This window comes from Hetaerina americana, unplaced genomic scaffold, assembly GCF_022747635.1.
Source record: "Hetaerina americana unplaced genomic scaffold, ioHetAmer1.1.p SCAF_8, whole genome shotgun sequence".
Classification (NCBI taxonomy): Eukaryota; Metazoa; Arthropoda; class Insecta; order Odonata; family Calopterygidae; genus Hetaerina; species Hetaerina americana.
The window spans coordinates 70,868,850-70,894,832 of record NW_027287427.1 but is presented as its reverse complement, the minus strand read 5'-3'; the positions used below and the strand labels follow the sequence as shown (position 1 = coordinate 70,894,832).

General features: G+C 39.3%; 1 protein-coding gene across 1 annotated transcript in view; it reads right to left on the bottom strand.

The window, feature by feature from the left end:
• The window catches only part of LOC139697590 (protein THEM6), a 126,561-nt gene extending 123,220 nt beyond the window's left edge, over positions 1–3,341 (bottom strand). Inside the window, exon 1 of the mRNA XM_071596362.1 lies at positions 1,784–3,341. The gene's annotated coding sequence lies outside the window, so the exon portion shown is untranslated. The remainder of the gene's footprint in view (positions 1–1,783) is intronic.
• Positions 3,342–25,983: the final 22,642 nt, after the last annotated feature.

Sequence of the window (25,983 nt, the reverse complement as noted above, 5' to 3'; positions counted from 1 at the left end):
TAAAAAAAATTCTCTCTGCGAGGATAATGAATGATGAATGCATGCTCATGATATTTAAGTCATTTATCGCTTTGTTTCCCCATCTATGCATAACGTCAAAGAAACGTGTACGTGTCCAAAGCTCATCTATCGCGTCGCCGTAGATAATTGGTACCGTCTGCTTACCGGTGACACGGGAAGGACCGAATTCATTCATGCCTTCGGAGAGGAAGGCATTGAGGAGGGGTGGGCCGTGCGAGGGAGGAAACGGGGAAGGAGAAGAAGAAAGTCCCGCCGCGGACGTGTTTTCCCCACTCGCTTCTCGCCGGCACGGGGATCCGCGACGGGTCGGAAGCGCCTCTCGTCAGCACGTGGGATCCCCCAGCTCTGCAATTACGACCTATTCGGATGGAGCAGCCCGGTGGGCACGAGGAAAATGGATTTGCACATGATTGGCTCAGGGGAAGATAAAATAGCCGAGTCTCGCTCGTGGGAAATTTTCGTCACTTTCTCTCTCCTCCCTCCCTGTATTTTACGCCCCTCCTCGATCTCTTTCCCGACATAAAAATTTCACGACTGAACCTTCCGAAAAAAAATATCTTTTTTATTCCATCAAACAGTAATTGACTCCTTCACCTCTACCACGTATACTAGTTATTACGCCGAGAAGCGTCAGTCTTATCTGAAAATTTCAGAAAGCAATATGGATAATGATATTCATTTGTTTTTTTGCGCGCAAAATTACCACCGGTATAACCATGAGCTTATATTTACAGGTGATGGTAGACCTCGCAACGTCCTTAATATAAAATTACGACGTGTGATATTCACAGATAGGCTAGTGCTGAGGGATGTTTCTTCCCTTATTCTTTCTGTAATTTCCCATTATCAGTGGTTTTCCTCTTATTATTAAAGTTGTTCTGTACTTGACGAAGGGCTAAACGGAAGAGGGGACCTTATGGCCTCAATTCTGCTACAATAAAGACGTTTCTCCATCTATCTACCTTGCGCTGAAAACAACGATACACCACATACCATGCTAGTAGAGCATTGGTCTACCCCTCTGCACTAACGTCCTCATCATCATTTGCAGACAGTTCGCTTAAATGCCATTAATTTATTTCTGTTTTCAATAAAAATCAACAAGAAAGAAAGCCTAAATTAAAGTCATTGGTAAAAATCACAACTTAGGCGGCTGGATTCGGAATTGGTATCGTCGGAACGACAGGCAAATGCATTTTCTCGGACTAAAGAGCCCACTGAGGCTACGGACGTGGAGGCTAAAATTCATTGAAGCAGCAAACTATGCTTCAAATGCAGTCTTCTGCATTCCGAACAACTACATAGCTCTTCAAAAATCCCGTATAACCGCGTCCGCACACCACATCTGGGATGTGTCGGCATGTATAATACCTGTCGGCGGAAGACTTTAAGTTTACGTTTAACGATCGATACATGAAGTGGCTATCAAAACCAGTATAATAGTACGTCTGAAAGAGATTCGTTCTCTCCGTGATAAAACCGAGGAGGAACCGGTCTCCGGGCTAGCGACCGACCTCTCATCGGTAACTGCAACTGATATGGTTTCTGGGGATAAATGTTCCACGTCCTCGTCCCATCATACGAGTATATTTTTCGCCTCAGTCGGCAAACGTGCTCAGCGTTCTCTTCTGCCGCGTTCGTCAATGAGTCTATGCGGGAAGACTCTGCGGGAAATAAACGAACCCAACCCACTCAGAGCTCACGGTAGGTGAATTTATAAAAAGTGAGGAAAAAGAACAAAAAAATATCAAAACTCACGCACCTCCTCCTCTTTCCGTCTTCGGGCTCTCCGAGTTTCGATCGCCGATGAGGATCGGGGTGGGCTGATCACGTGACCGCCTCCTCCCCTCCGCTCCCCTCTCCAACCGTCCCGATCGATCCCCGGACGAGTCACTCCTTCCTCCTCCTTAACGGCAGGGGGCAGGGTGGGCCCCAGGGCGCAGAATCCGACCGCTCTCCCTAACCTCCTCCAAGCACACACACACACACACACTCTCTCTCTCTCTCACGTTCCCTCTTCCTCTATCTCACCCTCCCTTCCTCAGACAGAAAGCTGTATACCACATAAATTTCCGCGGACCTCTTCATCAACCCTCTTCCTTCCCTCTCCCACCTCCGTACAAACTTCAAACAACCTCACTCCGAATTGAAATTTATGACTTGTCTCTACAGGGTTCACTCCTGTCCCCAGGGCTCTTCCTCCGTTGATTTCCGACTCCGCACGAGGGGTATGTAGCCTCCGGCGGAGATGAGTTTGGAGTTTTGGGAGTGATTCTCACCGGTTATGTTGATGCTGGAAACTCTTACTCCCTTGTACACAACCGCTAGCAATTTCCAATTAGCTCCGCTGACTTTTCCTTCACTCGATCTATTTTTCCTCTCCAATCGACGCGTGATCTCGAGGAAACGAAAGCCAGTTCGTCTCGATCGATCAGTCTCCCCCGCTCGATTTCGGAGTATTGGGACGAATTTCACGATATTATTTCTCCTGACCCCTCACTTCTATTTTCATTAGGGGAGTTTATTGAAGCCGTGGAAGTTCTTTCGTCGTGGATTCTTTATATATTCGGGCTTCAGAGCGAGGTCTGAGTCTTCATTTCTGTCGGTCGAGGGAGTCTGATCGGCGCCCTTCTCACAGAGCTCTCCTTCCCCGACCGGCGAAGTCGCTTACTCCCGAGAACCGTCCTGGTAACCTGCGGGAAGTCTCCCGCGACCGGCAAAAAGCACCGGTGACGCTCGTCGTCAAGCGTAGCTCGTGGCGGGGGAGAATGAGTTCCTCTAAATGCTGAGAAGGTTGCGATTACAGTCAGCGTCTGGGTTCAACTCCCGTCCGATTGTGAAGGGACGAGGAGGAGACGTCAGTGCGGTAGGTAAACTCTTCGGTGATTCGCTAATCTGACGCGTATTCGCGATGGGAGACGTCGTGAATCGGATGAACCGGGGGGCACACACGCTTTACGCGGACGAACACGCCAAACACAAGGTTTCACACTAAACAGTACGGGATGACGCGGGGTCGAATTTTGACGGAAAAAAAGTCTTTCTTTGCCTTCTTTCACTGCGTCCTGCCCACGCGGGGCTTTTTTTTATTTTCTTTAAATGATATGCTTACGAGGATTGGGGCCGCCTCTCCCGCGAATCAAAACGGGGTTGGGAGAGCGGTGGACGGTCTTCGGAACGAACCCTTTCCGTCTGTCTGTCTCGTTCCCTACCGCGCCGCGTCTCTTCGGGTGTTGCGGAGGGAAACCGATGGGGATAGGGGCCGTGTCGTGCGCGGGTTGCTTGCTGGTCGGGATGGCGCGCGCGTCGTGTGTCTTTCCTCGGGGACGGCAGAGGGGGAGACTGACCACGGCGGGGGAACGCGAGTGGGAGGTAGGTCGGGAGAAGAGGGGCGGCGGAGGGAGGGCGCGGGAGTGGAGAGGAGGGGGAAAGGTCACAGTTGTGGGCGGGGGAGGGGCGTCGTGGGTGGGGGGAGTAGCGGTAGGGGCGTGGCGGGGAGACGTATGCGCGTTGAGGGGTTGGAGAAATGTAAGCCCGCACTCAATGTTACCACACCAATCGCGGACCAGCCGAATGTACATAGCTGTAGCATTGATCGCTAAAGAAGGCTGAGATCTTTTGCGAAATCATTGATTAAAGAGAACCACAGTTATCAAACGAAGGTTGGTTTAATAGGTGAGAGTAGAGCTCAATACATACTGAGCTCTAAACGGCATGTGTAGTCCACTCATCAGGGTAGGAGGGACAGCTACTTTCCCTGTGCCACCTGTGGTTTCTCAGGATGTTGCCCGAAAAATCGCACAGCTTTAGTGAAGCTGTGGGTGCCCACAGGTAAAACACGGAATCGAAACCGAACCTCCTTGTCAGTATCCAAGCGGTCTACTCATTTCACTACCAGGAACCTTGTCATTGGTGGTGTGGGAGTATTTTGGTAGAGGTAGGATTTTCAAAGAATAAGATAATAATTTAGCGCTCCATCCGAAGATTGATGAAGTTCATGAGAGTTCGAGAGGCAGTTCGGTAGGAGGTTCCTTTTTGAGGAAATTGGCTAATTTAAAGGATTAATTTTAGGATTTGAGCGCCTGAATTAGCCCACTCCTCACGAAATCGCCAAGGGCCATTTTATTTTGCTCTAATAATTTTGGATTTCTCTCTACATGATGCCAAAAATAGGGATCGGGATATCACTGAATAATCTCCAGGATTCGAACTCGAACTCGGCTATCAAGGGGGCAAGTCAATGCTCTAGCAACCGCACCAACGTTCAATCTACGACGCAGTTACGTTCTGGGGATAGTTGGGTTGGTAGTTCCTTTTTTTAGAGAATTGGCAAAGGGAAATCCAGTGTTGGTATTCGAAAAAGGCTAACGGAAGGCGCCTGGGGATCTTATGGTTTGATGACTCATCCGATGGACGGAATACTGCACTCGAAAAAATTCTTCACGTTACTCTTAAGTAGAGGGGGGCGGGTTGACGGCCATAAATCCGCTATGAACTGGATTTAAACCCATGATTTTGTGACGGAAATATAGAATTTTCTCCACCATGCCAAACCGATTCCCTTATTTGCGATCCGTGATCTCACCGTCATCATCCTAGCTCTAAAATTCAAGGTCTATTTTCTTGAAGATCTTCAAGTTATTCTGTTACCTAGCAATGTCTCTCTTCTTTAGTACTCCTACGCTGGCGTATTCCATTACCTGCTTCTCGTAATTCTTCCTCAAAATTCTCCATTTACTCCATTCTGTGGTTTCTTTTAATTATAGAGAAACGTATTCAGTTGTAGGCAATGCAATCAATGTGTACTACATCTGTAAAACTATCGCGACTAAGAAGGTGTCCAATTAGAGTCATTCTTCTCTTTATGTGCCTTCCATTGTGGCTTCTAATCCGCACTCACTCTTCGGAGTATGCATTTTCTATTTTTTTATCATTCTATCATTTATTTTGTAGCATCGCGCTTCTTATATCTTTTAATAGTCTATTCTCTCCTAAAGCTACCCGCTGAAGAGTATGCTACCCTTGATGCACTCGCCGATAGTTTACGACACATTCTTCGTCAGTGGTGCTGTTTAAACATTTGTTTGTCACAATTATTTCAATTTTCCATCCCTTTCCTCCTGTTTTCCTAGAGTTGAGTGTTGATCAGGTTTTAAAACTTCGTAAGTAGTGACCAAGGGTTCATTGATGCGGAAAATCTATGAACTGCCGAAATTACTCGTTAGAATGCATTCGTCTCCGTAACGATTATTTTTCCACTTTTATTCACTATTTTCAATAGGAAAATCTAAAGTTAACAGTTTCAGGCTCAACTTTGTGGAATTCCTTCATGATGAGGGTAAAAAATAGGAAAAATTTTACACTTCCACGCACTTTCAATGTTCTGCGACCATGGTTTCGATGATGCACAGCTTCGTAACCATGGTCGTAGAACATTAAAAGTGTGTGGAAGTGTAAAGTTTCTCTTATATTTTACCCTCATCAGAAAAATCTAAATTTTGAAAATTAATAAATAATTAATGAAATCATCGATCAAACGGTCTCGAGAAATTTTGCTAAGGGAAATTCATGAAGCCCTTTAGATTAATAATCCGACTATTCACCATTTTGAGGCTGCTATCCGTTTATACTATCCAATTTTTTAAAATCTTTTGAATGTATCTTTCCATCTTCAGGTCCGCCATTCTCAGTTTTATCTTCCTAGTTTTTGACGCGGAAGGATAAGAATGGCTGAAACTGCCAATTTGGATGGCTTCCCCCGTACATATGTTTAGTACAGAGATCATAGACGTAGGAATAAGGGTACCCGATGTAGACGGATAGATTAGTTTCCACCGCATGCTTGAAAGCATTGGGCTGTGACACCTCTCCGTCGCGTCGTCAGCCAATCGTATTGTGTGCCAGCGCACTGCGGGTCGTGACCACGAGTCAAGGTCACAGATAAGGGAATCCATTTCTCCACCAACCGTATTCAAGGAAAATTCAGAAGATGTTTTCGGAGGCATCCCCATGTTGCGCATTGATAAAATGATTTTTCAAGTCGTAGGATTAAAACAAACAATGAAAAGTATTGAATTTACATTCAGGGGACAGTTTTGGGGAGGGGGCTGTATCTTTTCAACTTTTTCAAGATATTTGTCAGCGTTCTGTTCGGAAGGGTGACTCTTAGGATAGTCAAGATTTAAATGAAGATTCTTCAAATGTTACGTGTAAATGCTACGTGAATGAGGTACTTGTTGTGCTGTATAACCCTTCTACTTGTATCCTCCGCAAAACCTGTGAATTTTGTTCAAGTCAAACATTTCGTTATTTGAAAAATGTTTCATTTATCTGCAATCTAAGGGTGTGCAATTACTGGACCCTTGCGTCACTACAGAATGCGTGAAAATATTTATAAAAAAATGTACAATCTTGCCAAATTGAGTAGTTTCATAGGGGGTTGTGGTGGAATTTGTACATAATAAATAAAAGATAGTAAAAATATTCCACTAGAAAGGTTTAATAGTACGACCGGGTTTCGATGTATTACATCATCTTCAAGAGATAATGTAATACATCGAAGCCAGGTCGTACTATTAAACGATTCTAGTTGAAAATTCTTACTATATTTTATTTATTACACAATCTTTGTCTTTCACTAGGGAGATCATGGAGGTAACTACAGAAAATACTGACTTTGTACTTAAAAAAATGATATTAAATCATTTAATTAATAAATTTGGATTATTTGCAAATGCTTTCACACGTCAAATATAGCTTTAAATAATTGAATAGTGGCCTTAATGATGGTATACCTTGAAGGTTATCTAAAATTACTCCAAAAACTTTTGAATCTCTCCCATTAATATATGAATTATTTATTTATGATGAGTTGGAGTAGTAAATAAAAATTAGTATTTAGGTGTATTTATGGTAAAAATAAGAAATACGTATATGAGGTGAGTGTGGTTTAGATGTACGACTAGCAGACGTGAGTGAAAGAGGCCCGTTACTCCTATTTCTAAAGCAAAGATAACGGATGACAAACGATTCATTAAGAATAAGATATATGAAAGCAAAATAAGTTATATGTAAGGAAGGGTTGACCGAGAAATTCATACTCGTATTATTAAAACGGAGTCAGTTTCCTGTTGAAACCTAAAATGTAATTCTCCCCATACACAAAGTTCATCTTGGAAAGTAAAATTGTAGTAGTAATGATAAGAGGAGGCAACCGACAGCTGAAATCATTTTCGCCTTTGGGGATAGGTAGAGGTAGGACTATAAAGGAATAAGACAGGAGCATAGAGGGAAAAAACCGACGTCGAAATTCACCTACTTCATTAACGATAGGCGACAAGAGATCACGCATTTTATGAGAACTCATCACCCGTGCTCGGCCGGACGCTCTGAGGCGTGATTTTCATGGTCTAGCTTACGCAATAATACATGAGTATCATCCTTAAATTTTCCTACAAATAATGATTTGGTATCTGTCCATGCCTGGCTGTTCCTCAAGTTTCTTCGTCGAAAATTACAATGCGCTAAAATTATTAAAACGCAATTGCCATTATTTATAAAACCACCAACGATTTTAAAGGGGTCAAAAATACGCGTCTGTCTCGTTCGGCGTACCGTGCCCTTTGGTGCCCTCCACATGTCACCTAACCTGAAAGCATTTGGGAATAATGGGTGAAAACGGTAATTAAAGCATTAGAAAACTTTTATAGAAAAAATCCGATAAATTTATCAAATATTGCCTCTATATTACATCAATCGCGGCGGGTGTGGTACGGTTGGTATTTATTGGTAAATAAAAACAAATAAAACATAACTTAGGCGTTACATTTCTGCTTTGGAATGCCATACTCCCCAGCGGTGGTTTGCAGGGTACCATATAGATATATATTTATTCATGATTTTTCATTATGGGTGAACAAATTTCATACGCTTTGCTCCAAAAAGAAGCTTGGAAAACGTGGAAAAAACCCTGGATTTTGTCGGCCCCATCAGTATAATGCTTCTTTTGCCCTCAATGTATCCTCCTCCTTAAGAAAACACTTATTACTGCCATTTACTCAGTCAAATAATGTATCTCATTTAGTTACTGACTGCTGGTGACAAACAACCCCCTGCCACTGACTTCTTGGGCGCCTTGCAGGAAATAGAATGTATAGTATGTAAGCAGGGATCGGGATACTACATGAAAAGTTCGATCACTCCCGATATTCATACCGTGTCCCTCGCGGTAAGATTCCAGCAGAGAAGACACGGCACCAATCCAATTCCGTCAAATATACACCTGCATGTACAAGTATGTAAGCTAACAATTTTTTTAAGTCAGTAAAGTATGAAACCATACATATGAACATGATACTCTTTATTTAATATATTCAATAAATACAATCATTAATGATTTTTCTCTTGATGCCATTTTTATTTCCAAACAGTTACCTATGACGAAATGTGTTGTTTTCTTCCTAAAAAGCTTTTTTTAATTGGCGCTTAGGAATCCCTTTCAATACCCACAAGAGTGGGGTCACGGACCTTCTCAGCCGTTGAGCGGTGTCCTGGACGCTATATGCTCTCAACTGGTTCTCACCTTTCGTCCTATCTGTTATTTCATGCGAAACTTAGCCAGAAGGAATTATTGTACGCGTTGCGTGGACGCATATCTCATTTCAATTTTCATTAATTGTAGCACACGTTGTGCAAGAATATAAATGCCAATACGGTATTAAGATCTGTTTTTTTCCATTATTGTTTCGCTAATGTTATCGCGCGCGATTTACTATGAGCTAAGGACTGAGTTTTAATCGGCATAGCTCGATGAACAAACACAAAAAGCCCGGAGGTCATTATTGTATATTCCCGTTTTTGCATACTGGCTCTTCTTGGAGTGCAGGTTGAGAAACACGGTTTTAGAAGCTCAAGGAAGCACGCAAGTCCTTCCTCCACTTCAAGGTCGTGTTCCGCGGGATGTCGGTCATTATCGTTGGCTAGTTGAATGGAAATTGGTTGGTAGGTCTCTGTTTTACTCGCGATCCCCAGAGTAAACTTATTCATTCATTTACTTACACTTTGTTTTCTTCTGCGTAGCAAAGAAATTAATTTCTCTTTAATTTAAGAAATTAATTTAACCCTTCATACACGAATAGTTGAGTTAGATATGAGTGCCGTGTTGATAACTATTTTTACTGTCTTATTGTAAAAATCCTTTGCTACATCAACTGATGTGGTAACTTCATGAGAAGCAATATAATAGTATACCAGTTCTGTCTTCCATAAGACTTTAGTTTCAGTAATCGCCGCATGTTCAATATTGACGGCATTCTCTCGTAACCTTTGCAACTCACATTATCAGGAAGAATGATTTTTTTCTCATTTTTCAAGTGTTAAAGTAACGAAAATATCACTGATAATAGGGGAAATCAACATTATTTCTGATAATAAAACCTGAAATTCTGCGACCTCAATGTTCTACTCAAGTAATCCCGACCTCTTTTCATATCTTAGACAAACGTTGGTTGTCAAAAACCTATCTCTGATCATTTGTTACTAAATGCTTCATGGAAAATATTTTGTACATATATATATATATGTGTGTGTGTGTGTATATTCATTCACATGGTAATATATATAAGGAAAAAGGATAGGAACACATATACAATATTATGTGTGCTCCTATCCCTTTTCCTTATATCTATTTCCATATGAATAATAAATATTTGCTCCCCACATGGCGGGTTTTAGTGTTTCTGGATGCATAATTTAATTCCCATGTATCTGCGTTTTTGGATAATTTTATTTTTCCTTAAGTTTTGAATCTCACTTCAACAAACACAGGATTTGTCCTCATGACCTTCATTTATTTTTAATCGAACTGAATTTCTGATCACATATAACTGTTCACTTTATTGCGATTAAAACAATTATCAGAGTTAGGGATTCAGTTGGCCTAAGTTTGCGGACTAACTACCCGCTAAAGTGCACCACAAAATTCTGATGCATGAAATTAAGCGGTATTTAAATTTTAGAGTCAGTATATCACATCAGTTAATTAACTGAATAAATACTATTGCGGTTGATTTCACCCTAGAAACAATAGCATAGGTCAAGCTGCGCATCACAAAACTTATGAAATACGTGACATTTAAGCAATGAACGTGGTGGTCACTGGTCCAGAAGGTCTCTGAATCCAGGGTAATTCCTTTGCACTTCCCTTTTCAAAAGTGACGTACATATTTCAACTAAATGGTGTGATTTTCTGGTTGGTATACGTTTGCGGGAAACGATTGGTGGCCCAAACTTGCTTGTATCTCACGCTTGTATCTCGCGCTTGTATCTGTTAATTATCAAACCGACCTAACCTAACGGAAGATTATGGCTAAAAAAGAAAATTAAAATAAACAGCAAAAAGGGCCTTGATAAATAACGCAAAGGGGAGTAAACTGGATCAGTGAAATCTACACTAGCATTGTATCAAGAGTCTACGTGGTTTCGACGGAGAAGACGGGACATCGTCCTTTGTCGACCTTCAGCTGGCTTTCCAATCGTGTTGGAACCCCCTGAACCGTTCTGGTGTTCACTACTCGTCTGAGGACATTTATCCACCGATAGCTGTTTATCCACTGATACTGCCGGCGGTGATATGTTTCCAAAATCCTTTTCCGTTGGAAACATGACCGAGCAGATTGTATTAGGGTCGATTTCTTCATTGCAGTTAAAAATTCTAACGCCAGCTGGAGTAAGATAATTTCAGGTAATGGTATGCAGAGCGTTTGGTGCTCAATTAAAAGTCCTCAATCCAAAATAATTTATGAACGCGCATTTAACAGGGCGCTGAATGAAAAAAATAATTCAATACTGGAACTAGATCAGTAAATCTAAGGTTTCTTATCCCATTAGAATAATCCCTGAGTTTTAATCGATAGAGATTTCAAAGTCCCATCTATTGTTTGGAGCACGTATAATTTTGAAAGGGGGTTAAAGACAAGGATACCTACGAGCTGCTGCTGAATTCTTTTATTGAACTCCTTGCATCAATTTATAACTTCACCAAGTAGAGGTGATGATGATCTTGATTTGTTAGCAACGAAAATCCCCGAAAAAATCTTAAGTATAGAAACTATAAAAGGAATTATTGGCCACAGGTCAGTAAATGCTAATTTTTCGCTAAATGGGATCAGAAACAAAAAGAAGGGGACCACGAGTATAATCGCCCAAAATGTGTGTTACAGAGTCAAGTTGCAAATTTTGAGGAAGTTAGTAAACACTAAAATACTGAGGATACGTGGAATCACTTACTTGAGATCATGCGATCAGCAGTCACCAAGTTCATTCCCAGTAAATATACGAGGGTAGGCTGAAAAGTGCGGCACAAATGCTTTTAGAGCGCGTACGAAATGACCTTCAGGAGCGCGCCAGGTGGCACGAGAAAGTAACATTCCCCCTTAATACTCATGCACAGATTTGAGGTCGTTGCGTTCATCCAGTGTATTTCGAGAAGCCAAATTATGGAGCCGTGTTCTAATGTTATGCCAAGGCGAGCCAACAGCATGCTGTTATCGAAATTTTCACAGCTTAAAAATTGACTCCTACTGAGATTCATCATTTTTTAAAAGCTGCATATGGTGACGATTCTGTTGTTAGGTCTAATGTTTATTGATGGGTAGTATAATATCATAGTTGCGAGCCTTGACAAGCCATAATTGGTGATGAAACTTCTTTTGATTGTGTTTTGGGATGTTTATAGAGTTTTTAGGACCAATTTTCTCGAACGAGGGGCAATGGTTAATTTTTCTCAGTATATACAGACTCTAAAATACCTCCAACGTCGAGTTTGTTGTGTTAAAGGCAGCCTGGCACCAATTATCTTGCAAAATGACAAGGCTAGTCCACACACCTTGAGCACAACTGGAAAAGCACGGCGAAACCTGAAATTTAAACCGATTCCACACCCTCTTTATTCCCCAAATATTGCGCCTTGCAGTTTTTATTTTTTTCCTCAACTCAAGAGACACCTCATGAGTAATAATTACACTTCAGACGTTGAGGTGAAGGTAGCTGTCAAGTCCGAGATTCGAGAAAACTCGTAAGAGTTTTGCCGTGGCGAAATTAAAAAACTTATTACACGTTGGGAGAAATGTGTTAGCCTTAACGGTGTAGAAAAATAAATATAGGATTTTGAAACTTAAGAATTGTAATTTAATGTACTTTTCGCCCGATCTTGCTATTTTATTTGTTCGTGCTCTACAAGCATGTGAATAACTTTTCAGTCTACCCTCGTGTGAAAGAAAACATGGATGATGTGGTATTACGTGGAAGTAAGAAAAACCTTTCGATGTTCAAGGTTACGTCACACCAAGATAGAAAAAATATCAGGGATGATATCTATGAAGTCAAAACAAAAGACATAACTTATGATTGAAAGGTATCCAGGACGCTAGGAAGGAATATAAGAAAGCGTTAAGCGAATTCAAAAGGAAATTTTAAGCGGAAAATTTGAAAGAGAATCCGAAAGCATTTCGGTCGTACGGTCGAGAGATTTTCACAGAAATAAGTCAACTGCTCATTCATTCAAAAATGATAAAGGTGAAAGAATGACTAGCAGCTTAGAAAAAGCTAACTTCCTAAATTTCTTCTTTCAAAGCCTCTTCACCAATGCCTCACCGAAGGTCTCTGATAGCTTACCAAATCGTGCCGCCCAACCAAAGCCCAAAATTGTGTATCTCGCATAATTATTTTTTTTATCTATTTATATACCATTAAAGCCACCACAAGGGCGTGTCGCAAGGGGTGATTACACACCAGACTTATTTGTACTCGAAGATGACCCTTCTGCGAACGGACAATGCTATTGTCCTCCCTTTTCGGTCGTGGAAAAAACGACATCCCATATCTATCCGTTTTACACTCAATCTCTCTAATCCCATGGACATGATCTCTCCCACCGTAAAACGATGGAACTAATAATAAATTTATAAATTGTATATAAATAATTATATAAATGGGTAAATTTTAACAATCAATAATAATAAGTACTCTCTTAATAAATCCTAATTTTTTGTTAGCTTGCTCACATATTCCCCTTATGTGTTTCTCCCAGAAGAGATCGTGAGTGAGGGTAACGCCTAGGTATTTAATTGTCTACACATTCAATTTCGGTGTTCCCAATGCAGGAGGCGTTCGGGAGGGAATTGTTCCTTCTCCAAAACTTTATAAGTACGCAATTTTGTAAGTTAAATTCTAATAACCAAGTGTCGAAACAGCTTTTTATAATATTAAGGTTATCTGATAAAGCTGCTGTGCGCTCAGGATCATGGATATCACGGTAAACCACTGCATCATCGGCAAATGAACGTATATTATTAGTGACTACGGAGTCAATGTGGTATTGTAAAGTAGAAATGAAAGAGGTCCTATTACACCTCCCTGGGGAACACCTGAAGTAACTTCTACTGCATTTGAGCAAACTCCATCTATGACTGTGTACATCTATGTACCAGACCATTCAAAAACTCTTCAATCCAACCATGGATATTTTTATCTATGGCATATTCTTGTAGAGTTGCGAGTGGTTTACTCGTATGAGGTACTTTGTCGAAGGATTTCTTAAAATCTAGTTTCTTGGGTTACAAAACGTTGCCAAGCGGTGATGTTACTATTAATTTCTCCTTACACATATATCTCCCTGTAATGATTTTGGCACTAGGCACACTCACTTAGATTTTTATTTCATTAGAGTGATACGAGATTTTTTTCATCCTTCCAGGTTTGTTTTTGTTAAAAAAATGGCTACTGCTAACTCATGTTGTTTCGTAACTTCTTGTGATGTTGTCTCCTCTTAAGTCTTCCTTGGCGACCACTTAACTGATCAAGGCTCCCCTCTGTTGCCTAACTCCTACGCTATGAAGGGCAGGCTCGGAGAGAGCCCAATTTGGGGTCCGTGCGACTTTTCGAATTGAAAAGCGAAGTTTCGCCTCACAACAAAAACGCTTCAACTCATTTTCTCGTAATCATCATTATCATTAAAATTTTTTTGATGAACTATTCATGCGACAAATGATCTCTTACAGGGAATTTTCAACGGTAGAGTTAATAAAAATATGCATCGGTGTAACCAGCAATTTGCGTCTTTGAGCGTGTGCGATTGCGATACAATTTGCGTATTTTAGGCGTTTTGATTCTTTGTCGTATCGTGGTTTTGCGAGAGAGACAGTGATCATGCGGTTTATTAAACAATTTAAATTAATGAAAATAGCAAATATATCGTCCACATACCTGACCCTTGTTTTGGGGAAATAATTGAAAATGTTCAAGCATTCATTTTCAAAATAGTGGAGGAAAATATTGGCGACGAAGACATGACAAAGGGATTGCCCATCACCGTGCCTCGTATTATGTTTATTATATTTTTGGTTAAATTGAAAGTATATTCTGTCCATGCAAAATGTAGTGAGGGTGATTTATTCCTTGATAAAAACAGGAGTCAACTGCTTGCTCCTGAGCCAGTCGGCTATATTATCAAGGCCGATGGGAACTCCGTCTAGCCTCCCCTCCACCACAGATAACTGGCACCCCGCTAACCCTCCCCCTCCCTACCTCCTCCGACTTCAATATATTCAATTGACTACGGCAAACATAATTCCAACGCTACTAAAGCCGTCTACAAAGCCGAAGTGCTTTGGCTAAACACGGAAATCAAGTAGAAGTACGAAAAATAGGCACACATATAAAGTCTGATGTACAGCCTACACTTAAAGACCATCAAAAATGTAAACACGACAGAAAACTTTACTTTCCTCGCTAAGTTACATTACTTGGATATGACAAAAAAGTATCAACTTGACAAAAAACTTAAAACTCTCGATCGTAAATTGGTAGAAATAAATAGTATAACGGCAAAAGGTCCCAGAGAGAATCATGACACGAACTTTCTATTAAACCTTTCATTCAAATAAATTCCCGATTGAAAGAAAATTTCAGCTAAAAAAAGGGTTGAAATATTCTTTACCATACAGCCCCCCCCCCCCGAATAGAAGACCAAGTCATAGATATTGAATCTAACATTAGACACTGCAATGAAACAAAAAACATTTCGTAAAACCCAATTAATATACAACATCATGAATACAACACGCAGATTACATGATCACACTACACCCAAACAAACAATTTAGCTACTCAAAAAGAAACTCTAACTACCTAAAATCCGACAAATGAAACACAATCTTCACACTAGACAAATCAGACTACATACATCGCACCATAAAAAACCATCGAGGATGGTCCTTGTGTCAAAGTACGCAGGAATCCGATCAACAAAATTATCACTGAGGTCAAAAACACTCTCGACCATTACGCCACAGTTTTAGAAAAAAACACGCTTAAGTTTAAAAATTACAAATATAAATGTCCCACAAATATATGCAATACGAGAGATTAAAAAAATCGGAAACAAAATTAGACCCATCATCGCAGCGTTTTACTATCCATCCACACTCGCCAAGTGGATCGACGTGCAGTACAAAGCACTAGGATTCATAGATGCATATGGCATCAAAGTACCAAAAACTTCATTGATAACATTCAAGACCTACACCTCCTCCCTAATGAGATCCTGGTATCCTTCGACGTAGAGAAATTATTCCCTAGCGTCCGAATTCCCATTGCCATTGATAACATATCCCTATGGCTAAGGAGCAAGCAGCTGACTTCTATTATTATCAAGGAATACATAATTCTCACTAAAATTTGAATGAATACGACATACTTTCAGTTTAACCAAAAATATAATAAACAAATACGGGGATGGGCGATCCCTTAGCATGCTTCGTAGCCAACATTTTCCTCCACCATTTTGAAACTGAACACAGGAATAATTTCGAAAATTTCCCTAAAACATGAGTCAGGTATGCTTATAATTAATTTGCTATTTTCGAGACAAGTGAAAGTCCATAAGTTCATCGAGAAGCTTATTAACAATCACAAATTAAATGAATTTATCCTATAAGTTAAACACGATCAAGCACTTGTATTCCTAGACATACTTACAATAAGAAACGGCGAGACAGTCAAGTCGACATTTTTAGGAAACAAATGCGCACCGAAATCCACATGAAAGCTGACACACACCACTCTTATCAACAAAGGATGACAGTCTTCAATTGTTAAATTAACCTCGTGCTCATTGCCCCCTTCACAAAACCACGATGCGACAAAGAATTAAAGCACACAGCCGTAGTAAGAGGGAATGATCATAATATGATAGATAAAGTGATTACCAATGGTAAGAACAAACTCGCAAATATATACATTACACTTTCACAACTGAACAAAACCCCCAAGAAAAAATTATTTTCCATTCCATTTGAACTCGAGCTTACTAAAGGCCCCCAAAACATTTTCAAAAAGTAGACACTAATATCAGTTTCATAAACCCAAGCATTCTAAGAAACGTACTAGGTAATTCCAAAGACAAAACGCCCTAATTACCAAAATCCGGAATCTGTCAGATTAAGTGCAGCATATGTCACACAACATACATTGGATAGATAACACGCAATGCTAATATTAGGTTCAAGGAACACTTGGCTCACTATAAAAACGGTCGTTTTGAAAAATTGACCATCGTTAAATACGTTTTCGAAACTTCTCTTTCTATTATTATTAAAGATTTATCGTTAATTAGGCACACTAAATATTTTAGATCCGATGCCACCGAAAGCTTGCACACTTACCGAGAGATAAAATCATGAATAACGTACCAGATATCATCAATACTCCTTTATTTTACCTGGTTCCTGAGTTTAGAACTACGCAGGCTACACATTGTAATAAAAAACGCACCTCCTCTCCCTTCCCCCCTCCGAATCTTGCCTCCCCCAGAAAAACGGTCTCCCACTACCTCCCCCACCTCTACCCACTTGGTTGCATTTGCTTGACCTCGGGCAGTACTTCGTCACTGAAGTGTTCCCAGTTGTAAAATTTTACACTCCAGTTGACGGTCACTAAGTTGACCGAAATATCGGTATAGAGGTTCTCTTAAATATTCAATATAAGCTATAGGATTTACACCTTACATACAACACGTCACAATCAATAGTTCACACCATATTCGTTTTGCAATTTTAACTATTTACATATCACATGCAAGTGAGTAAAATATAAATTCGATTCTGCACGATTAGTTTGGTATCACATGCTGGGGTGTGTGTCACGGTACTTGTAGATGAACAACCCCTGACTTACGCCTCTGTGGTGGCTGGCGCAATAGCTTTCAGTCGCGGATCTATGTTAATACGCGGTTAAGTAAGGTGTAGGGTGACGTAAAAAATTTAATAGGCAAGAAAGACGAGATCTAGAACACTCGAATATCTAATACACCATCATAAATTGCCTCCCAGTGCGTTGTAATTTTAACTAGGCTCTCCTATTCTCTATCACGGCTTGATCGCTTGCCTATAGCCCTGTTGAAGATCGCGGAATGGATAATTAAAGGGAGTCTCACTTGACTCATGAAGGAGGAGCACTTTGAGACTCATCTATCTCCCTCGGGTTTGTCAAATTTAATATCGTCGGCACCTTCCCTGCTTGAGCCCTCCGCGCTCCGTCCTGTAGTGATGGATCCTCAAGGAGGTAGGTAGGTGCTTCATGCTGATGACTCGAGTAAGTTAGACGGGAATCAAGGAGAAAATAACCTCCAAGCAGGAGTGCTTTAGCGAGATTCCCACCGACTGCGTGGGAGGTACAAGAATTATATCATGCGAAAATCAAACAACGTAAAGATGAACCGACACGCATTTAGTAACGAACCGAGTGTTCAGTGACAATATGTCTCAGCTCGTTCAAATTTATGATAAACTTTAAGTATCAACTTAAGATTTAACATAAATTTAATCAAAGTAATCACCTAAATTACCTGAGTTATCATTACTAAATATCTATAATTCTTTATGATTATCTGAAGCTTGCGCAGATTTTTACTCACGAGAAACGTGAGATATGTGTAGAAGGAATACATTTATTCATTCTCAAGGAATGGCAAATGGAAACTTGTGATTGTTTAAGATGAACGGATAGGGTTTAATGATACGGCAAAGATTTATTCAGCTATACGGAGTCCTTCACTTATCGTTGAGACAGGAAATGATTTGGAAGAAAGTTATGAAATATGTACTTTAATATTGAGATAGTTGTTGTTAATTTGTGTTTAAGTTTGCCTTAACTCTTGCCAGTTTGGCCCGGCTAAATATTCTGAGCTTAATGAAAACAAGTGCAATTCTATGGAGTTTATGAAGTTACTCCTTCCTCATGCGTAAACGCAGAGTGACTTGAAGGAAATAGTTAATGGCAAGTCTCTCGTTAGTTGCAGAAATTTGCAATTTTTCGTTGGCAATGTGATGGCAGTAGCTTTAGGGGTAGAGATGAGGTGGCCTATGATAAGGTTTGGCAACATTCCAATCCTAATATTGGCCTGTGGTTATACAAGAAAAAATATTAGATAAAATCGGATTTTCATCCGTTGTTAGACATCCAATATTATGAAATGAACTATTTCAAATACGGTCTCTATTTGGTCTATTTTGAATTTACTCCAATAACCTCCATCATCTACGCACACCTTTAATCAGAGTTCTTACTTGAACAACTCTACCACTTTCTCAGTTTCTGAATGGGTTCAGGGTATTCAATGCTGATAAAATATAACATTTATGCTTCTTAAAAATTTCAAACGACGTTTTTCTAGGTGCTCAGGTCATAGTTGCTGATCAGGGGGACAAAATGCGTTTCAACATCACATAAGACCTAAATTTGCAATAACAAATGAGCAGATATTCGGATATTCACCTTGATGGAGCAATTTATTTATTTGTTCATCAGCAGGAACATCGCTGCCTTTATGGTAATAATCATTTATGTTCATCTTCCTTGGGGAAACAGTTTATTTATTTATTACACATCAAAAGCGGTATGGTCTAAATTGAAATAGCCTGCGTAATGATTAAAATAATTAATTACGTGATAAAAGAAACATAAATAAGAAAAAAATACAACTTTTGATGCCATTGAAATTCGTGGAAAGAGATAAAAGGGGCCAAAGGCGAGTAAAAGAGAAAGGAGATTTCTTTGAGGATAAGTATTGAAAAGGGTATGCTTTCGGGAGAATAAAGAACTCTGGAAAATGGAGAGTGGCCAAGTTTAGATCTGAAGAAGACTGCTCTTACAAGAGGTACGAGAAGGAGCAGGGGGCGAGAAGAAGATCAAAAGGTCGCCAGAGAGTAATTATTCAGTAAAAACTAAATGAATAAAGTTAGAGTTAACAATTTATAGGCGAACAGTGATATTACATAGCTATTCCTAGGTGTAACAGTATCACTTTAGGAAAATAACTCGCGAGAGAAAAGACAGGAATGATGCCTGGGAAGAAATTCAGCTATCGAACTGCAAGTTTTAGGGGGTCTATGAGAATAATTTGTCCAAAAAAGAGAACATCAATCTTGGGTAGATGGAAATAAACCGAAGTAATATAAACCATTGCGTATTCGGATTAATTACCTCTGTAAAACGATAGTTAAAATAGGTAATAAAATACAGGTAAACCGATCGAAATTTATTTGAATATATTTTAAAATTATATTTGCATAGTAACCCGCAAGCCACTCCTAGGGTGTATGGCAGTGGATAGTTACGCATCAGGCTGTTTTCAACCCAAAATAATTTTCCCTCCTCGCGCGGTCGGAAAATGCTTTTCTGATTCCTTATCGTTCTCGGGAAAAATAACCTCTTAACTCTATCTTTCCTACACTTAATCTCTCGAAATTTATTCATATGATCTCTCTTACAGGCGAGGGGGTAGGTACGATGGGGCTAATAATACATTTTCAACATTATTGCTAAATAAACTTCCTTAGTTTGCAAATTCCAGTTTACCCGTTATGGGATAAATTTTTACTACATTTGGTGCATTCGTCTGTTAGTTGATACTATATGTATTTGCATGCAGGTAAGCTAAAAAGGTATTTAAATTACTGTATACGCCCCTGAGGGTGTACTTTTGCATAAATAAGTTGATTTTGAAAGTGTTTTCGTTCTCTTTTACGGGCGATGACCTAACAAGCCCTTGCGACGGCTAGTGGGGTATTGTGTAGATGTAAATGTACGCTCTTTATATCAGTTATATTAATTTTTAAAGCTGCTGGAATTAGTTTGAAAACTAAAAATTCTACTGCCATCTGTATGCAGCATCAAGCGTGAAGAAATGATTGATTTTTTATCATTAACACTAGACTTTTGTATGTTTACTTTAATTTATTGTAAAGGAACAAGTGAAAAAATTAAACTTGGAGGAGATGAAATGATGGCTCTTCACAAGAAAAAAGAAAATAAAATGGATGGGCAGAGTAACAAATGAGGAATTACTTCTTGGATAGATATAAGTCTATTAAGGGCACTTGAAATATTATCAGGTATGATAGTTTCCCGAAGACCAAATTAAAGGAAGTAGTGAGAGGTAGAAATACAAAGGATGAATGTCCAACTCATCGATATTATGAATTTTGAGAAGCAGATGGTGGTCGTCAGCGGAAGGAGCTCTGAGGGAATGCAAAAATTGACTGGCTAGGAACAGGAAAAATCGAAAGCTTTAATAAACCAATACTCCGATTGGAGATCATGCTAACTTTTATTCGTAACAAGAACGAGTTCCTTTGTCGAGGTGATAATGGCGTTATAATAAACGGAATTGAAATATTATTAAAACACGCTGTCGTATATTGTATTTTTTCCAAACTCGTCATATTAAACAGAAAATAAAATTTTATCAGACTTTTAGACTTCATTTTTCGAACCATTAATTCCTCAGATTTAAAATAGACCCGCGTCGTCAGCACTACTTTTAAAAATAGCCTAACTGACCCCTTCGGTTTAAGTTCTTAAGTGTATGATGATATTACGCTTGAATTGACGATATATTAAAATTAACGGTCATCCCCCACTCAAATAGGGCTCATAACATTCTTTTTAATTCACTTTTTGCAAAGGCGTGTTTTCTTTTGCCCCTCAATTTGGGTAGGTTCTGCGGGGTTTTCTGAGAGTGAAATTTTCTGAAATATTTTTGAGGAAATTATTCGAACGTCTAGCAAAAAATTTGGATTGAATATATGATTTTAAAAAATTAGCGAAATGCGAAGAGTGTCATGTTCTGTTATGCGAAGTGTGTAAATGATATTATGATGGAGAGGGATGATATAAAAAAACTCAGTCGGTTTTTAATTTTCCATTTCGCTTTGACAGTAAATTCAATTGTATTTCAATGTTAGAATTTACTTGTGAGCCACAGATGCTCCAGGAGTGTGATCGAAATTGGTGCTGTGTTTTCAAATTCCGCAGGAATTGTTGAGCGGGATCTTGGGAGGAGAGGGAGTGGAAGAGATAGGGCTAAAGAGTGGGAGATGTGAATGAGTGCTGGGCGTGGGAAAAAGGAAGATCTGCAAAAATGTCTGGTGACACACATCATTGCATCCAGGACGCCGTCTCGATCTCACCCGCTCCTCGGAGGCGTGGAATCAATTCAATTCCTCACATAGGATGCCTGCCTTCCATCTCCCCACACGATATCAATCGCCCGGAAATAATGCAATGCTCGGTTTGCAATCAAGGATCAGCGGTGTGTACGGCATGTTCAATATCCATCCGCATCCCTTTCAAATATGTCGAGTCTCCGAATCGGTGTGGAACCCAAGGTCATGACTCATACGCCCACATTAACTTTGTAAGACTCACGCCTTATTATCAAGAAGGGTTTGCAGTTAATCCTAGCCCTGTCCTTGAGGACATACAGTGTATGCCTGAATATTTGTTATGAAACGTTTTTCAAAGAATTTATCCTTCTATACATGTATTTCTTTCCCTACACGTGTGGGAACGCAGGGGGATGGAAAAATAGGGTAATTGGAGTGAAAAATACGTATGCAACGAAACATTTACTTTTGGGAAAGAAACAAAGTTGATCGGAACCATAGACGTTTGAAACAGTCTATAGGAGATATTAAAAACCCGTGGAGGAAGGAACTCTTTGACAAGTGTGAGGAAAAGACATAATAAGCGAATTAAGAAGGAGAGAGAAAGTAGAATTAGGAGCTGAAAATGGAAGTTTTAGACAGTGTGTATTTCGCTGTACATTCATTTATTTTAGGGCAAATCAACTGTCCTATACTAATTCATTTCACCAGGTATATAGTAGTAATATATTTCCGATTCGCTTTCGCATGAATTAAATCAAGCCTGCGATTCAATTTTTCTTCGGTTGAATCCTGGGTATTGACTTTCTATTGGAGTTTAAGATATTAAAATGTTTCTTTAAAATTCGAAAAATATGCAATTTATTTCCCAAAAAGTAGTATTCATGCTGCGTTCAAAATGGATAAAATGACATTTATTTTTACGGTAACAATTTTTGAATCTTCACTTAAAATATTTATTTTTGTATATATTGCCTTGGAAAGATCCAAGAGAGATGGAAGGAATATGTAGAAGACCTGTATAGTAAAGAGCTTAGACCAACAAAGTTAGACATTGAAAAGGAACATGACGTAGAGGAAGATAGCTTAGGTCCAGGCATACTAGACAATGAGATAGAAAGGGCATTAAGGGAGATGAAACTAAATAAGGCCGTGGGGGTAGATAACATTCCCGTGGAACTTTTGAAATGCTTGGGAAAATGTGGGAGGAAGAGGCTATATGGGCTGATCCGTAGTATTTATGAGGAGGGAATCTGGCCGGAAGACTTTGTGAGATCAGTTTTAGTTCCTATTCCGAAAAAGGTAAAGGCCACGTCATGTGAGGACTATAGGACAATTAGTTTGATATCCCACGCAGCTAAGGTTGTTCTCAGGATCATAAACAAAAGGATAGAGAGTAGGGCAAATGATTACTTAGGGGATGATCAGTTTGGGTTTAGGAAGGGGAGAGGTACGCGTGATGCCATTGCAGTAATGAGATTATTAATCGAGAGGAATATAGAACACAACCAGGAGGTATTTGCCTGTTTCGTAGATTTCGAAAAAGCGTTTGATAGAGTAAATTGGGAAAAACTAATGAGTATATTGCAGAAAATAGGAATAGATTGGAGGGAAAGGAGGCTAATCCGCAACCTGTACATGTCTCAGACTGCTCAGGTGAGGGTGGGAAACGGGGAGTCAGGATGGGCAGTGTTAGGAAGGGGTGTAAGGCAGGGTTGCCCATTATCACCGTTGCTGTTCAACCTGTACGCAGAAGAAATGATCAAAGAGGCATGGGAAGAACTCGAGGTAGGAATGAAAGTGGGCGGGGAATTCGTAAAATCAGTTAGGTTTGCTGATGACCAAGCTTTAGTTTGTCAGTCAGCCAAGGGGCTGCAAGCATTGCTTAGTGAATTGGAAATTCAGTGCGACAGGTATGGGATGAGAATCAATATTAATAAAACAAAGGTTATGCGATTTTCTAGAAAGAAAAAGGCCAAGCTTAACATTAAAATAGGAGGGCAAAAGCTAGAGCAGGTAGAACAGTGTACGTATCTCGGTAGTGTTTTGGACCAACACGGTCAAAGTAGTAGGGACGTAAGGAGAAGAATTGCGCTAGGCAAAGAGGCTTTCACAAGGAGGAGGGAGTTGATGACAGGGACTTTGAGTAAGGATGTTAAGAAATGACTCGTAAAAACTTTGATATGGAGCGTAGCTATGTACGGAGCGGAAACGTGGTCATTGAAGCAGGAGGATAGACGTAGATTGGAGGCTTTTGAAATGTGGGTGTGGAGAAGAATGGAGAAGGTGAAATGGACAGAGAAGAAAACAAATGAGGAAGTACTTGGTATGGTGGGCGAAGAGAGGGGTTTGTTGGGAGCAATCCTATGGAGGCAGGAAAAGTGGATGAAGGGGGTGTTGACCGGCAGTGGGATGTTGAAGACTGTGATAGAGTAGAATGCTGGGCAAAAGAGGAAAGGGAAGGAACAGGATAAGGATGTTGGACGGGATGAAGAAAGTACTCAGAGATGAAGAGGGACCTGATATAGAGTAGGATGATTGATTTTGTGTTTTGTTAGGAGTAATAAAATATTTGTTTGGTAGTTGTGTCAGTCCAAAAACCTACCTTAACCGGTAGATTACTTAAAAAAAAAAAAAATATTGCCTTGATCCTTGCTGTTTAACATTTATGCAACTATTATATTTGTTGGAAACAAGACATAAGATAATATTTTGCATCCTTAATTTCTATTCAATTAAAATGAAAAATCAGGTATTTTATTAAAGTTCTGAATCTATGCAAATACATGTAAATTTAGACGGGAAAAATGCAATTATTTAGAAATTTTGATTTCAACATTATGCGAAACTAGCATATTTGAAATTCCATTTCGAATTTAAAGTCCATTATTCTTCCATTAAAATGAGCAATAGATTATGTCATCGGGTTAATTTATGATTGTATGAGAATTCTGACGACCACTTTTATTCACTCATAAGCTGAACCAGTCAGTTTAATCCTGGGATTTCTGCTTATTATCTCTTTTCGTGGTCAGTTATTAGGAGATATATGTGAGAGCTAGTGTTCAAACCAAGATTTTGCTTTTAAATTGAGGCATTACGGATATTTAGATGAAATTATGTGTGGTTTCATGAACAATTTCTGTAAGCTGGTATTACCGTAATGATACATTCAAGGGTACGCAACTAGATAGTTATGCATTTGAAACTATGGGATGAACACGTTACGAAACGGTAAATTAACACGCAAGGATGGGAAAAAATAGTTGGACCCAATGGCAGCGCGGTTGTAGGCAATGAAATAATTGCCAGTTTCTCTATTTAGCATTTATCAGATTTCTTCAATCTATTCGAATCCAACTCTGAAAACATATTTTCAGAGTTGGATTTGGTACCTACGGCATGCGATAGGTCACACCTTGAGAGAGCTACATGTGTTCTCAGAACCCCTTAATTTTTAGTTCGATCTGGTTCTGATGGGAGGAAGGGTCAAGGGTTCCATAGTTATTTGAATTTTGGCGCTCTGATAATTACGGACTATTATGTTTGGTAGTCAACAGGCTAAGGTAGTTTTTATATGAACACATACTCAACATCGCTGCACTTCTACGAATTGTCTAAAAAGACAACCAGACAGACATCTTATCCTAAAATAAACCCTTCTTCAATCACACATATAATTTCTAGTTGCATTACATCTTGCAGGATGTGCTGAAAAACTATTTTCCTTAGGGGAAACATTTTATTGCATCAGGCCCAATCCATGGAGATTAGTTCTGGGGAACACTTCATTTCCCAGAAAATATCACCTTACGGCTTCCCAAAGAACTTCAATAAGTTAATTTTATTGCAACTGAAGGAAACCATATAATCTCAAATTAAATTTTAAATTTTTTCTCATAATGAAAGAATTTACTGTATTACTTAAGATATACGATTCAGCAGGTGAAATCGTCAAATAACTGGCATTAAATTAAATATAAATTTAACATTTTTAATTAAAAATTGCCAATTTTAAATTAATTATGAATGTCCTCCATATCATGTCTGAAACGTTTCTTTTATAAAATTAACAAATATTGAATCAAATATTTAATATGTGTTAATGTTGAAAATTATGTACAGTACAAGTACTCGTGTGCAAAACATCATAAAATCTATATAAATCCTAGGATAATTATTGATTTTAGAACATAAGAAAACTGCATAAATGTTGTTGTTTGAATGCAAAGTCCAAGATGTTAATCCATCGGTTCCTTTGAATTAAAAATGCTAAATACGGGCATAGATTCAATATTCGTACTCTGAAGTTGATGCGAAATCCACTATCCAGACAGAAACTGCCTTGGTGTTAACGTTAGTTGTCAAAAAATGGCGAATTATATTTTATATATCTATAATCTTGCTGGTTATTATCATGATAATAGTAAGTGTTGTACCTTGTCAAATCCTGAAAGAA